The sequence below is a fragment of the Salmo trutta genome, chromosome 3, assembly GCF_901001165.1.
Source record: "Salmo trutta chromosome 3, fSalTru1.1, whole genome shotgun sequence".
Lineage (NCBI taxonomy): Eukaryota > Metazoa > Chordata > Actinopteri > Salmoniformes > Salmonidae > Salmo > Salmo trutta.
The window spans coordinates 62,983,088-62,999,818 of record NC_042959.1 but is presented as its reverse complement, the minus strand read 5'-3'; positions in this window follow the sequence as shown (position 1 = coordinate 62,999,818).

Below are 16,731 nucleotides of genomic sequence, written 5' to 3'. Positions count from 1 at the left end.
GTGGAGGCCACTGGTGGGTCACACACTGTGTTCAGTTAGGGAGGGAGGCGAAGGGAGGGCTGGGTGGGGAGTGACCCGTGGACAGTGTGGTTAGGAGCTGAGTATATGTTGTGGAAATTCTTACACCCGGACACTCAAAGTCAATATTAAATGAATCACTCTTTGTCAGCAAGCTGGAGAGGTCACAGTCAAACTTAGATGCATAAGTACCTGAAGGGAGCTGAAGGAACTCTAAAAGGGCATTCCTTACATAGAGCCTTCTATACTGCCATCTAACCCAACATGAACATGATTTATTGGATCGGTTCACACGTGACTGGCTCTGTCTCCATCTTAACTTAAAGAACATATTCTGGGCGTCCTGCCAGATGTTCCCCCGGAGGGGGCCCTCCCCATCTTCTCTTGACCAGACACAGGCAGGAACCAATCATTGTTTATGACACCAAAGATAAGATGCACAAAGTCAATTTCTTTCACTAGATTCCATCCTATCACTTGTGTGATTAACAATAATTGCATTTAGATTTGAGCTTTTATCAAAAGGAGGTTCTATAAAATTATATCATAATAAAGCTAAAATCTACAATCAAGAAGTTATAACCAACGTGTGAGTGTATATACAAAAAAATACACACATACATACACAAGGGATCTGTAGATTCAGAGGTGAACAACTCTCAATGTTATCCATTGTTAACATACCTCTTTCCACCATCTAGTTGGTGAGACAAAACTGCGACTCGTCAGTGAAGAGCACTTTTTGCCAGTCCTGTCTGGTCTAGTGACGATGGGTTTGTGCCAGTAGGCGACGTTGTTGCCGGTAATGTCTGGTGAGGACCTGCCTTACAACAGGCCTACAAGCCCACAGTCCAGCCTATTGCGGACAGTCTGAGAACTGATGGAGGGATTGTGTGTTCCTGGTATAACTCGGGCAGTTGTTGTTGCCATCCTGTCCCACAGGTGTGATGTTTGGATGTACCGATCCTGTGCAGGTATTGTTACATGTGGTCTGCCACTGCGAGGACGATCAGCTGTCCATCCTGTCTCCCTGTAGCGCTGTCTTAGGCGTCCCACAGTACGGACATTGCAATTTATTGCCCTGGCCACATCTGCAGTCCTCATGCCGTTCATGCAGGCACGTTCACGCAGATGAGCAGGGACCCTGGGCATCTTTCTTTTGGTGTTTTTCAGAGTCCGTAGAAAAGCCTCTTTAGTGTCCTAAGTTTTCATAACTGTGACCTTAATTGCCTACCGTCTGTAAGCTGTTAGTGTTTTAATGACTGTTCCACAGGTGCATGTTCATTAATTGTTCATGGTTCATTGAACAAGCATGTGAAACAGTGTTTAAACCCTTTACAATGAAGATCTGTGAAGTTATTTGGATTTTTACAAATTATCTTTGAAAGACAGTGTTCTGAAAAAGGGACGTTTTTTTTTTTGACGAGTTTAGTTGATTTTATTCAAATGCATAGGGTGTGTCTATGGAAAAATATGTGAAAAAATGTTAAATGGGCCGACAGAACAGATGACCCCCCCCCCCCCCCCCAGGCCGTACAATGCTTCTTACCACAGGATGCTCATTTAGCTCATTGTCGGGTGATGCACATAGTGGTAAAGGTAGAGTTGTAAGCTCAGGACCTGACCTGCCTGTCACCTTATCTTCTGGGGGGATAGATTGATTAATAAACATGAATTGTTTCTTAATGTAAATGAGTATAATCAGCTAGATGTGAGCCACTGTCTCAGTTGTGTACTCTTCAAGTCAAATTGTAACTTGAGTGTAACTGTGTGCATGTAACTCAGATGTTTGCCTAAACCATCCAAATTTGAGTTACGTGCTGGTAACTCAAGTTGGAATCTGGCACAGCATGACTCAACTTGACTAACTCTTTTTTTCATCTCCTCACCCCTCCATTTCTCCATCCATTCTCTTTCCCATTGCAGTGGGATGCTGTCCCATGCGGTTCAGCCCCCCACCACTGAGCATGTGTACGCCCAGTGGCGTGAGAGGGAGGAGCTAAGGTCCAGGGCCCCTCTGGGGACCCTGCAGATGGAGAATGTACCACTCCTGGAGGTGAAACAAGAAGAGGTGCCTCACCCCACCCCCCCACTGACCACAGAGCCAACCAGGGGCCTCCACTTCAGAAAAAACAGGGCTTTCAGGCTTAATAAACTCAAAGGTAATTTACACAACCCAGGGAAGGAAAAACTGTGAATTGACCAATTTCCTAAGGGGATTGTTCTGGTTTTGGTGTGATGTCAGGCGTTTGTCCCTCAGGGAAAAGGGGAAGAGCCGGATGGCTATCCAAGTCTGAGGGATGGCTATCCAAGTCTGAGGGATGGCTATCCAAGTCTGAGGGATGGCTATCCAAGTCTGAGGGACGGCTATCCAAGGCTGACCTAGACACAGGGTGGTCCAAGGATGACAGGAGGCAATGCTCACTGTGCCAAACGTATGGCCATGCTAAGTGAGTAAGACTGAAACTAGGTTTCAGAACACTTCTGAGAAGCCCTTGTCAAAAATTACTTAAGGAATCACAGCATGGTGGAAAGAAACACAAACCACACTCTGACTTCAGAGCACTAAGCCTTCACACCCTTGTTCAACATAACAGCCCTTGACTCACAGGAAATGAAGTCAACCAAATCCACACAGTAGGTAACCCAGCAGTTCTGTATTTCTAACCTCCTCCGTGTGTTCCTCAGGAGGCGGGCAGGCTGCTCTACCTGGGCCAGAACGAATGGGCTCACATCAACTGCTCCATGTGGTCTGCCGAGGTGTTCGAGGAGGACAATGGCTCTCTGATGCACGTGCACAGTGCCGTCGCTAGGGGGCGCTTCACGGTGAGGCTTTTTCCCCCCAGCAGCTGTAGTTTGTGCATCTTTGTCCAACGTCCATCTCTCTCAAACTCATTATGCACCCATATTCTCTCCTCCTGGACTGATCTAACCTGTCTGTGTATCTTGTTCTCTCAGCGCTGTAACCATACAAGTGTCACAGTGGGCTGCTGTCTGACCACCTGCCAGAGCATCTACCACTTCATGTGTACCCGCTCCCGCAACTGTGTATTCCAGGACGACAAGAAGGTGTACTGCTACAAACACAGAGACCTCATCAGTGGCAAGGTAAAGTCCTGGGACTACTCAGTAGTGAGACTGTGTTTTTTTCATGAGTTTCCTCACGTGTACATTGTTCTTGTTCCATTGCAGATCATCACCGGCCAAGGGTTTGAGGTGAGTCGGAGGATGTACGTGGACATTGATGGGGTCAGTCTTCGCAGGAAGTTCTTGACCGGACTGGAGCCAGAGAAAATCAATTTGATGTTTTCTTGACACATTACATTGTTATTTTTAGCTCACTTGAGTACAGGTATCACAGTACAGTGGACACAGGACTGGTCATGGATTTTGCTTATCTAATCATTGTTATTTTCTGAATTCAGGCTCTTTGCAGTTTGAAAAGCTAGGTATTCTGACTGAGCTGTCTGCAAAGCAAGGACAATTCTTCCCGTGGGTTTCCAGTAAGTAGCAGCAATTCATAATTGATAATGAAACAGAAATATGCATGGTTTTGTAAGACTTCCTTTCTTTCAACTCCTCCCCTTTCCCCATGTGTTCTTCCTGGTACTGGAGCATGGTGAACCCACTGTGGCGATGCAAATACACGTGTACGATCCATGAGGTCCGACCGCCTGTCCCTGAGAAACCTGCTGAAGAGATGCCTGATAAGGGAGAGAATAGCACTATAGCACACAGCCCCTGCCCCCAGTCAGGTGAGAGTCCTGGTAACACAACACTGCATCAAACCCTCACTACTACACTGAACAAAAATATAAGTGCAACATGTAAATATGATAGCAATGTTTGTTTACATCCCTATTAGTGAGCATTTCTCCTTTGCCAAGATATGCCACACCTGTCAGGTGAATGGATTATCAAGAAGCTGATTAAACGGTATAATCATTACACAGGTGCACCTTGTGCTGGGGATAATAAAAGGCCACTCTTCAATTTGCAGTTTTATCACACAACACAATACCACAGATGTCTCAAGTTTTGAGGGAGCGTGCAATTGGCATGCTGACTGCAGGAATGTCCACCAGACATGTTGACAGTGAATTGAATGTTAATTTCTCTTCCATAAGCTGCCTCCAAAGTTGTTTTAGAGAATTTGGCAGTGCGTCCAACCGACCTCACAATTGCAGACCATGTGTATGGCGTCGTGTGGGCGAGTGGTTTGCTGATGTCAACGTTGGGAACAGAGTGCCTCATCGTGGCGTGAAGTTATGGTATGGGCAGGCATAAGCTACAGACATGGAACACAATGCCATCAATAAAATGCAAATCTGAATGCACAGAGATACCATGACGCGATCCTGAGGCCCATTGTCATGCCATTCATCCGCCGCCATCACTTCATGTTTCAGAATGATAATGCACGGCCCCATGTCGCACGGATCTGTACACAATTCCTGGAAGCGGAACATGTCCCAGTTCTTCCATGCACTGCATACTCACCAGACAAGTCACCCAATGAGCATGAGCCTTTTGGTCCTAGACTTGGCTTCAAAACCTATTGCCGTGCGGCAGCAGAGAGAATAGTCTATGACTTGGGTGACTGGAGTCTTTTGGGAAAAAAATGTGGGCTTTCCTCTGACACCGCCTGGTATATAGGTCTTGGATGGCAGAAAGCTTGGCCCCAGTGATGTACTGGGCCATACGCACTACCCTCTGTAGCGCCTCACGGTCAGATAACGAGCAGTTGCCAAACTAGGCGGTGATGCACCCAGTCAGGATGCTTTTGACGGTGCAGTTGTAGACCTTTTTGAGGATCTGGGGACCCATGCCAAATATTTTCAGTCTCCTGAGGGGGGAAAAGGTGTTGTCGTGCCCTCATCACGACTGTCTTGGTGTGTTTGGACTATGATAGTTTGTTGGTGATGTGGACACCAAGGAACTTGAAACTCTCAACCCGCTCCACTACAGCCCTGTGGACGTTAATGGGGGCCTGTTTGGCCCGCCTTTTCCTGTAGTACACGATCAGCTCCTTTGTCTTGCTCACATTGAGGGAGAGGTTGTTGTCCTGGCACCACACTGCCAGGTCTCTGACCTCCTCCCTATAGGCTGTCTCATCGTTGTCGGTCATTGTTGTCGGTCATCAGGCCTACCACTGTTGTGTCATCGGCAACTTAGCGATCAACTCTATGCAAAGGAGATGTGTTGTGCTGCATGAGGCAAAAATAATGGTCACACCAGTTTTCTGATCCACGACCCTACCTTTATTAAAAGATATCTGACCAAAATATGCTTATCTGTATTCCCAGTCATGTGAAATCCATAGATTGGGGACTAATGAATTTATTTAAATTGACTGATTTCCTTATGAACTGTCACTCAATGAAATCTCTGAAATTGTTGAATGTTGAGTTTCTATTTTTGTTCAGAATAAAATATTAGTGTGAATGTGTAACTGTTGGCTTTCTTACACTGCAAAGTGGATATTGGAAAGACTTGGCCGGGGCATAGGAAACACAGTTGTTGTTGTTGTTGCTTCACCTCTAGAATCTGATGCCCAAGAGGTTGACGTGGCACATTCCCGACCCACTACTCCCACACATGCAGTCTATTCATTTGCCCTTTCCTCCCTGAAACCTCACCCTCTACGCTGTCTGCCTCCACACTGAAGCCGTCATCGCTTTTGATCTCAAAACGGAGGTGGGGCTGTCGTGAAGAGTGCACGACAACACCTTTTCCCCCCGCAGGAGACTGAAAATATTTGGCATGGGTCCCCAGATCCTCAAAAAGGTCTACAACTGCACCATCGAGAGCATCCTGACCGGTGGCCTCCAACTGCTCTTAAATACAAGTAAAACTAAATGCATGTGTAACCCTCTCACCAGGCTCGAATATGACTCTCACAATATTAACTTATGCAGAGTATCTCAGCAGCATGGGATGTTAGGTGAGAAGGACATCTCCAATAAGAATTCCTATTGTAAACTATCTAGGGTTATGACAATAGGGTATTAACTTCAGAATAAATGATTATAGGTTTTTGTTATTGAATCAGGATAGACCATCCCATGCATTAAATTAAATTGAGACAATCAATGACTCCACCAACTCAATATACATAACGTTCCATATGTGTATTAGAACATTGTCAAACACAAATACATTTTCAGACACAACAAAAGAAATAGAAAATAATAAACCCCAATGAGTCCAAATTATTTCAAGTTCGCTTAAATAAACCGTTGGCGCGCGTTGGAGCTCAAAAAATGATGACACCCAAAAATATCTTGAAGCACCTCACGTGGTGGTTACTCACTGCTTGGTAGATATTCCCTCAGCGAAGTATGGCAATTCCATGTAGGTTTCCTCACAAAGTCCAAGGCAAGCACAGCTACCCATGCAGACCGTACTCCTTAGCCGTAACCGATATCCCATGGGAACACGAACTCGTTAAGCTTCCCAAGCAATTATCTCCCAGTGTCACACGATGCTAGGCTAACCTCAATGCTGACAAATACCTCCACGACGAGACGGTAGCTTCAGTCTTTACTGAGTTTTAACAAAATTATAACAACTCTTTTATAAAATAAAACATGTATTTCCCTTCATATCCTAGTAGGTATGGGTTTTGTTCTAGTTCTGTCGTCTTCTTTTATCATTAATTTACCAACCGTCCTAAGGTAAAAACGTCCATCCTTTTCATCAACGTCTTTTTCCCTCTCTTTCTTTCCCCAGGCCTCCCGTTAACCAGGTCAACACCCATTGGCCACAACTTAACGAGCAACCTTATTGGTCAAAACTTACAATTCAAAGTAAAACAAACTATTCACTTATACATTAAATAAATATTTCTTCAAAAGCATAATGCATTAACAACATTACAGGTTAGGAGTAATTCAATTATCTTTTAAATATATAACCAATTAATTATAACAAATAAACTCAATACCTGGTTCAAACAAGGGTATTACACTCTCCCCCCACCAAAATTAGGCATGTCCTCATGACTTGTAAACACACAGTTGAAAAGTAATAAGTAACCGTGTCAACTCTTAACTGTCTACAACCTACAACTAAGACAAATCTTGTTAGATAATTGAAAAGGAGATACATTTGTATTTCCCTTATCCAATCCACTTGTATAGTGTGGAACAATATCTGACAACTGGGGCTAGACTTGAAACTCCAGGTTTATCATAGGTAAGTAGTACAGGAGCTTTCTTTATTCTCTGAGATCTTCGTATCCCTGGTCCTATTTCCTCTGAAATTTCTACTTCTCCTTGAACTTCTTGTTCCTCTTCTTGAATCTCCTCCATTGAATTAGATGTCTCAATATCATCTGCTTCAACTCCAGTTGCGACCTTAGCTTCTTGACTGGACTCTATTGCTTCTCCAACTTGTTCTGTTCTTTCAGATTCCCCTGTCATTTGATTCCAGACTATGTCTAGGTCCAAGCTAAACGGTTCAGACATCTCTTCCACTTCTCGGCTCATACAATTTGTATTAGGCACGTCATACCATACTCCGATGTCCTCATCTTCTGAGTCAAAATCCTTCTCATCTTTTGGATTCTTAACCTCTTCAACTTTCTCATTATTCTGAGGAGTACATTTCCCAGGCAACTTTTCATTTCCCTTTCTCGTCCTCCTTCTTTGCAGGGTCCTTCTACTAGGAGTTAGTTCTATGTTAACCACAGGTTCTAGGCGCACTTTCTGCCCCAGTGGTAGCAGGTGATTCCGATGAAGAATCTTATTGGGTCCATCTCCACTTTCAGGCTTCAAACGAAACACAGGTACGTTTGACATCTGACTCTCCACCACATATGGCGTAGAAACCCAGCGATCTGCCAGCTTATGTTTTCCATGCAGTCCTAGATTCCGTATAAGAACTCTGTCTCCAGGCATAAGTTGCGTGTAGCGAATCTTCTTATCATATCGCTGTTTGTTTTCATGGTTTTGCTTTCCAGCAGTGCTCTCAGCAACTTTGTAAGCAGCTTGTAACTGTTTCTTCATATCAGATACATACTTGAGGTATGTTCTCTCTGATGAGCTATCACTCGAGACTCCAAAACAGATATCAACGGGCAATCTAGCTTCACGTCCAAACATCAGAAAATAGGGCGAGTAGCCAGTCGCTTCATTCCGAGTACAGTTATACGAGTGCACTAGATGACCAACATACTGACTCCATTTTTTCTTTTGAGTAGGATCAAGAGTTCCAAGCATGTTCAACAAGGTTCGGTTGAATCTCTCGGGTTGTGGATCTCCTTGAGGGTGATATGGTGTTGTCCTTGACTTCTCCACTCCAAGCATATTCAGTAGCTCACGGATGAGTCGACTTTCAAAATCTCTACCTTGATCGCTATGCATCCTCTTCGGAAGACCATAATGGATGAAGAACCTTTCCCACAATACTTTGGCGACAGTGGATGCTTTCTGATCCTTCGTAGGAAAAGCTTGAGCGTATCTCGTGTAATGATCCGTAATGACCAGGACATTCTCTATGTTACTTGAGTCAGGCTCAATGGACAGGAAATCCATACACACAAGGTCCATAGGTCCCTCACTTTGCATATGACCAAGTGGAGCAACAATCTTTGGAAGTGTTTTCCTCTGTACACAGCGAGCACAGGATTTACAGTAGTCCTCTACTTCCATCTTCATGCGTGGCCAGTAGAACCGGTCTCTGACAAGTCCATAAGTCTTGTCAAATCCTAAATGACCTGAGTCATCATGCAGCGACTTGAGAACAATAGTTCTGAACTTCTCTGGAAGTAGTAACTGAGCACGACGAGTTTCGTTTGGCGGATGCGTGATCCTGTACATAACTCCATCTTCCATCTTTAGCTTCTCCCACTCTCTCAGGAGCAAAGAGATTAATGGATGTTTGGTCTTTGTCACCCTGGTAACATCATGTTTATTAAGAGCAACCCACATCTCTCCCAAACAAGGGTCTTCTTGTTGCGATGCAGAAAGTTCCACAGTGCTCAATCTGGGCATTTGAGACTTCAACATGCTCAGGTTACAGTATGCTTGAGGCAAAGCATGCATAGAGGCTCCCAACTGATCAATCACTCTACTAGATAATCCAGGAGTTACTCTAACAACATTAGACATCTGGCACATGGCTCGGACACCAGATGCAGGAATGTCTCTCCAATCTTGTTCCACTGCAGATTGCTGATGAGAGCGGCGAGATAAAGCATCGGCATCTATGTTCTGCCTGCCGGGCCTGTACTTGAGACTAAAGTCATAGGTAGACAACGCAGCTAGCCAACGATGACCAGTGGCATCCAATTTTGCGGACGTGAGGACATATGTCAATGGGTTGTTGTCTGTTCTAACCTCAAACTTGGCCCCATACAGGTAATCGTGTAGTTTGTCAACCACGGCCCACTTCAACGCAAGAAACTCTAACTTGTGAGCTGGGTAGTTCCGTTCAGAAGCGGTTAGGCTTCGACTCACAAATGCCACGGGACGCGGACCCTCACCTTGATCTTGGTACAGTACTCCTCCTAACCCTTCGCGGCTAGCATCTACATGGAGAACGTATGGTAACTGAGGATCAGCAAAACCCAACACAGGAGCTTTTGTGAGGCTTTCCTTCAGTGTCTCGAATGCTAATTCACACTTCGCATCCCACCTTGATCCAAATGGTTCTGAGGGGTTAAGGTAGGCTTTCTCCTCCTTAGACTTTCTTCCTTTCTTGGCAGAGGGAAGATATCCACATAAGAGCTGATTCAGGGGGTAACTGACTTTAGAATAGTCTTTCACAAATCTTCTGTAATATCCACAGAATCCTAGGAAAGAACGCAGAGCAGTCACAGTTTCAGGCTTTGGCCACGTGGTGACAGCTTCAATCTTTGAGGGGTCTGTAGCCACTCCATTCTGGGATATGATATGTCCAACATAGTTGACAGATGTGCGGCAAAACTGACACTTGTCAAGGGACAGTTTTAGACCTTCACTTTTCAAGCGGTCTAACACCTTCAGTAACCTCTGCTCGTGTTCCTCTAGCGTCCTTCCAAACACGATTAAGTCATCGAGGTACACAAGAACTTCGAGTAGGTTCATGTCTCCAACTGTCTTTTCCATGACACGTTGAAATGTTGCAGGTGCTCCGGACACACCCTGTGGCATCCTCTCAAATTGGTAAAATCCAACTGGACAGATAAATGCAGTCTTCTCTTTATCTGTATCGCCCATCGGAATCTGATAGTATCCACTTCTGAGATCTAACACACTGAACCATTTGCTTCCACTCAAACATGTCAGAGCGTCCTCCACACGTGGGACTGTGTACTGATCTGGAACAGTGCGCTTGTTGAGAGTCCTATAATCAACACACATACGTATGGTGCCATTTTTTTTCCTCACCACCACAATAGGAGACGCATAGGGGCTTCTCGACTCAGATATGATCCCAGAACTTTTCAAGTTATTAAGGTGCTTCCTCACATCTTCAACGTCAGCTGGGGCCAAGCGGCGAGATCTCTCCCTAAACGGTTTGTCTTCAGTAACTCTGATGGTGTGGTGAGTACTCTTTGAACAACCCACATCAAACTCATGTGTTGAGAACACTTCTTTCCGTTCCATCATCTTTTCACATAACCTCTTCTTCCATCCTTCAGGCACTGAAGAATCTCCAAAGTTGAATGAAGAAGACGTCAGTCTCTCAGATGAATCCTGCTTACTTTTCAATGGGACACCCGGAGCAACATCTACAGGAAACAGATGAGCAATAGGCGTACCTCGTTTCAGGGTGATCTCCTTTGTCGAGACATTCCTGACAGTAAGAGTGATTCTTCTAGATGACACAACTGCAACCGTCTGGATTTCAGGCCTCACTAGAAGTTCGTCGGGGAACCGGGGTTCTTCAGGCCTCTCTACCAGAATGGCTTGAGTAGAAGGTATCCCAGGAAACTTTGGAATTCCAGTAACTCTCATCTGCCCACCAGGTGGCAGGGTGACAGGTTTTGTCTGTGCGAACCAGACCGTTCCTCTTTTCTCTTCATCATCAGTTGAGCTTTCTATCAGCCTCTCATATGCCTCTTTGATAGCAGGATGAACTTGTAGTGTGCTAAGGAAACCTTCACCTTCCTTTTCTTTGCAAGCAGTCATAAGTCTCCTCACTACAGATGTATTGGTGCCGACCAGAATAGAAACGTCACCTTTCATGGCCGGATCTGGACATACCAACACAAGTGCTTCCATGGTCTCTGCTACACCCACAACCGATCCTGAGAACTCAAGCTTGAGTGACAAATAGCCATCATATGGATACTGATCAGAGCTAAGGCCCCATATCTCTAAGTTTCCTATAGGAATCAATGGCAAATGCGTCAAGTACTTGTCATAAAAGGATCTGTACAGTAGAGTAATCTGAGAACCACTATCTAGTAAAGCTTTAGCATAGATACCTTCAATCTGTACAGGAACGACAGAACTTGGACCAACTAAACCTGTAGGTAGCATGTCTTTCATGTCTTCATACTTGTGGCACTTGGTGGAACGTATCTTCACCGGGACGTCAGGCCGCTCCTTTACTGGGTCCCTCTGTAGTTTCCCATAGACCGCTTTTGTTTGATTAGGCGTGTGTTGACTTTCCTCAAGTTCTCCTCACCTTCACAGTTTCTCTTGAAATGGCCATCTTCTCCACATCTATAACAGAACACTCCTGGGTTGCTGTCGGCTTGTGTCTGTTCTTGTGATGGATTAATTCTCTTCTTTTTGCTTTTAAATGCCACATCTGACCTTTGTATGTCAGATTGAGCTGCTGTGACGTTAGCAGACATGAGACGTGTCATTTCAGTTTTTAAACCATTCAGCTCTTTCCTCAGCACTTCTATCTCAGAATTAGCTTCTTTGCAAACTGTGGCAACAGGAGCAACAGCTGATGACTTCACAACACTCTTTGTTGTGTTCCTGTCTTGAATCATGTCCTCCTCCTCCCTTACTTCTTGCATTAGTTCAGTAAAGGTTGGTGGTTCACGCAGTTTATAGGTCATGCGAATACGAAGCGCAACCATGTCATGTGAGGAGGCACCTCTCACTATTTGACCAATGCGTGTGCGATTCATTTCTGACAGCTCAATGCCTCCTTTTCGATAAACAGCATGCAGCACTTTGTCAAGTCTCAACAGGTAAGCTGAAAGCTTCTCTCCTTCATTTTGGAATGTGTTTCTGAACCTTACCATGAGATCAGGTGCACTTTCGGTGGTACCGAATGCCGTTTCTAGAGCCTTCATGTATTCGATCGCTGTAGCATGGGGGTTTCCTGTCTTGAAGAACCTCACAATGTCAGCAGCAGGCCCTTTAAGACTCTCTATTATTCTCTGTTTTTTCACATTGTCGGCGCACTGCCATTCCTCTAGAAAATGGGTGGTTTGTTCAGCCCATGCATCATACTCTTCCTCTCCACTAGGAGTGGGTTTCACACCTGAGAACATACGCAGCTTACGGTAACTCTGAGTCTCAGATGGCACATTGTTGCATTTCTCTACCAGTGAACTTATGGCAATAACCAGTTCAGTGTTGAGGTCAGCACCAGAGGGACTTACCAGGCCTTTAACATCAGCTACAGTCTTCCCTTCATGTCTTAGAAAGGATAATAGCTTCGCCTGAAAATCTTCACCCTCTCTCTCAACAGGAGATGTGACTTGTGAAACTACATGTACAGGCCAGGGACCCAACTCTCCAGGTATCCCAACCACACTTGGCACAGCTATTTCGTTAAGGTTGTTTGATATCTCCACCAAAACATACTGCTTTTTATCAGCTGAATAAGAACAACGACCATGCAGTCTAATTTTACCAAAAGCCTTAACATAAGTCAGTGTTTCCAGCAGAACCTCATCAGACACATCCTCTGTCACATTGCTAAGGACAAATGCACGATTAATAGCTAGTTGTTTCTCTCTACACCAGGTAACAATCTCTTCAGCATCCATGTTGTAAGTTTATACCTATACAGCAATGTTAGATAGATATTCAAAATTTCAATTAAAACATTCAAATGGTGAGTCAATGTAGAATCTTAGCAGATGTCAGCAGTGAAAACAGTGGACAAAGAAATCTACACCAGAGTCATTTCTGAAAATATCCATCAACAATAACAGAAATCCCGGACGAGCCCCCAAAAATGTAACCCTCTCACCAGGCTCGAATATGACTCTCACAATATTAACTTATGCAGAGTATCTCAGCAGCATGGGATGTTAGGTGAGAAGGACATCTCCAATAAGAATTCCTATTGTAAACTATCTAGGGTTATGACAATAGGGTATTAACTTCAGAATAAATGATTATAGGTTTTTGTTATTGAATCAGGATAGACCATCCCATGCATTAAATTAAATTGAGACAATCAATGACTCCACCAACTCAATATACATAACGTTCCATATGTGTATTAGAACATTGTCAAACACAAATACATTTTCAGACACAACAAAAGAAATAGAAAATAATAAACCCCAATGAGTCCAAATTATTTCAAGTTCGCTTAAATAAACCGTTGGCGCGCGTTGGAGCTCAAAAAATGATGACACCCAAAAATATCTTGAAGCACCTCACGTGGTGGTTACTCACTGCTTGGTAGATATTCCCTCAGCGAAGTATGGCAATTCCATGTAGGTTTCCTCACAAAGTCCAAGGCAAGCACAGCTACCCATGCAGACCGTACTCCTTAGCCGTAACCGATATCCCATGGGAACACGAACTCGTTAAGCTTCCCAAGCAATTATCTCCCAGTGTCACACGATGCTAGGCTAACCTCAATGCTGACAAATACCTCCACGACGAGACGGTAGCTTCAGTCTTTACTGAGTTTTAACAAAATTATAACAACTCTTTTATAAAATAAAACATGTATTTCCCTTCATATCCTAGTAGGTATGGGTTTTGTTCTAGTTCTGTCGTCTTCTTTTATCATTAATTTACCAACCGTCCTAAGGTAAAAACGTCCATCCTTTTCATCAACGTCTTTTTCCCTCTCTTTCTTTCCCCAGGCCTCCCGTTAACCAGGTCAACACCCATTGGCCACAACTTAACGAGCAACCTTATTGGTCAAAACTTACAATTCAAAGTAAAACAAACTATTCACTTATACATTAAATAAATATTTCTTCAAAAGCATAATGCATTAACAACATTACAGGTTAGGAGTAATTCAATTATCTTTTAAATATATAACCAATTAATTATAACAAATAAACTCAATACCTGGTTCAAACAAGGGTATTACACATGCTCTTCAACCGATCGCTGCCTGCACCTGCCCGCCTGTCCAGCATCACTACTCTGGACGGTTCTGACTTAGAATATGTGGACAACTACAAATACCTAGGTGTCTGGTTAGACTGTGAACTCTCCTTCCAAACTCACATCAAACATCTCCAATCCAAAGATAAATCTAGAATTGGCTTCCTATTTTGCAACAAAGCATCCTTCACTCATGCTGCCAAACATGCCCTCGTAAAACTGACCATTCTACCGATCCTCAACTTCGGCGATGTCATTTACAACATTGCATCCAGTTTGTTGAGTAGGGTATTGGAGGCTGTCTATCACAGTGCCATCCGTTTTGTCACCAAAGCCCCATATACAACCCACCACTGCGACCTGTACGCTCTCGTTGGCTGGCCCTCGCTTCATACTCGTCGCCAAACCCACTAGCTCCAGGTCATCTACAAGACCCTGCTAGGTAAAGTCCCCCCTTATCTCCGCTCACTGGTCACCATAGCAGCACCCACCTGTAGCACGCGCTCCAGCAGGTATATCTCTCTGGTCACCCCTAAAGCCAATTCCTCCTTTGGCCGTCTCTCCTTCCAGTTCTCTGCTGCCAATGACTGGAACGAACTACAAAAATCTCTGAAACTGGAAACACTTATCTCCCTCACTAGCTTTAAGCACCAGCTGTCAGAGCAGCTCACAGATCACTGCACCTGTACATAGCCCATCTATAATTTAGCCCAAACAACTACCACTTCCCCTACTGTATTTATTTATTTATTTAGCTCCTTTGCACCCCATTATTTCTACTTTGCACTTTCTTCTACTACAAATCTACTATTCCATTGTTTTACTTGCTAAATTGTACTTACTTTGCAACCATGGCCTTTTTGCCTTTACTTCCCTTATCTTACCTCATTTGTTCACATTGTACATAGACTTATTTTTCTACTGTATTATTGACTGTATGTTTGTTTTACTCCATGTGTAACTCTGTGTTGTTGTATGTTGTCGAACTGCTTTGCTTTATCTTGGCCAGGTCGCAATTGTAAATGAGAACTTGTTGCCTACCTGGTTAAATAAAGGTGAATTTTTTTTTTTTTAAATGAATGGAGCAGCATAGACATCATACAGGTCTTATTTACGCAGACTGTGGAGGTGGAGATGACGCTCACATAGAAACACAACAGCCACAGCCTTTGTCCCTCTAAACCTGACAGATGTCTACATTCAAAACATACATTTCACCAATACTCTACACAGAGAGACTAGCTTCCACTTTGAAATTGAAAACAACCTACAGAGGGGAAACCCCAGATTCTCCAGACATTTTCTAGACAGTGTTATGGGGTTGACCAACTGCAAGGTGAGGACACAGTAATACCGGTTCCCACCATTACACTTGTGGTGATGTACCAATTCTCTGAAACTTCCAAATTAAAACATTTTTATTTATTAAACTTCTTCTAAGCTACGACTCATGATATCTAGTAAGTATTTGTTAAAATGTTTACAAGATATGTAAGATGAATCTGATAGACAACTCGGACTCAATTTCCGAATTACATTCCAAAATAATGATCTCCTTGTCATTTCAATATTTATCTTCCAGGGCCCCTGTAGTAGACAGAACACCGGGACACTGACCTGAGGTAAACCTCAGAGCGGGCGCATCCAGAGGGGTTGACAGGCAGGTCCTCCTCTTGGCTGATCTGTTTAAAGAAGCGGAAGGCGTGGCTATGGCAGCGGCGGGCCCCCTGGAGCTGCTCCACCAGGAAGACCACTGTGTCGTGGAGCAGGCCCAGCATACGGGCACCTGTCATCCCAGAGAACGACAGCTGCCTAAGCCTGGCCCCCGCCCGCGCCTCCTGGACACAGTCGATCACTGCCCTCCAGGCCTCTGAGGAGGGAAAGGAAGGGGAAGAGGAATGGAGACAGAAGAGTAAAACGTGTGTAACACAGAAGAACACACAAATGTAATACATATGGAAAATAGCCAACATTTTGTGATAGATGGTTTGTTACACAATTTCATTGTAGCTAAGTACGAGAAGGAGTATATTTCATCATGTTATGTTTAGTCATATGTAGAAATAGTGGGTATTTGTGCAGAAATCATTGACTTGAGTACTGGGTAATGTAATTCTTTCTAAACTAACATTCTACAGATGTATTTATTTTATTTTAATTCACCTTTATTTAACCAGGTAGGCAAGTTGAGAACAAGTTCTCATTTACAATTGCCACCTGGCCAAGATAAAGCAAAGCAGTTTGACACATACAACAGAGTTACACATGGAGTAAAACAAACATACAGTCAATAATATAGTAGAAGAATAAGTCTATATACACAGTGAGCAAATTAGGTGATATAAGGGAGGTAAAGGCAAAAAAGGCCATGGTGGCGAAGTAAATACAATACAGCAAGTAAAACACTGGAATAGTAGATTTGCAGTGGAAGAAAGTGCAAAGTAGAAAAATAAAT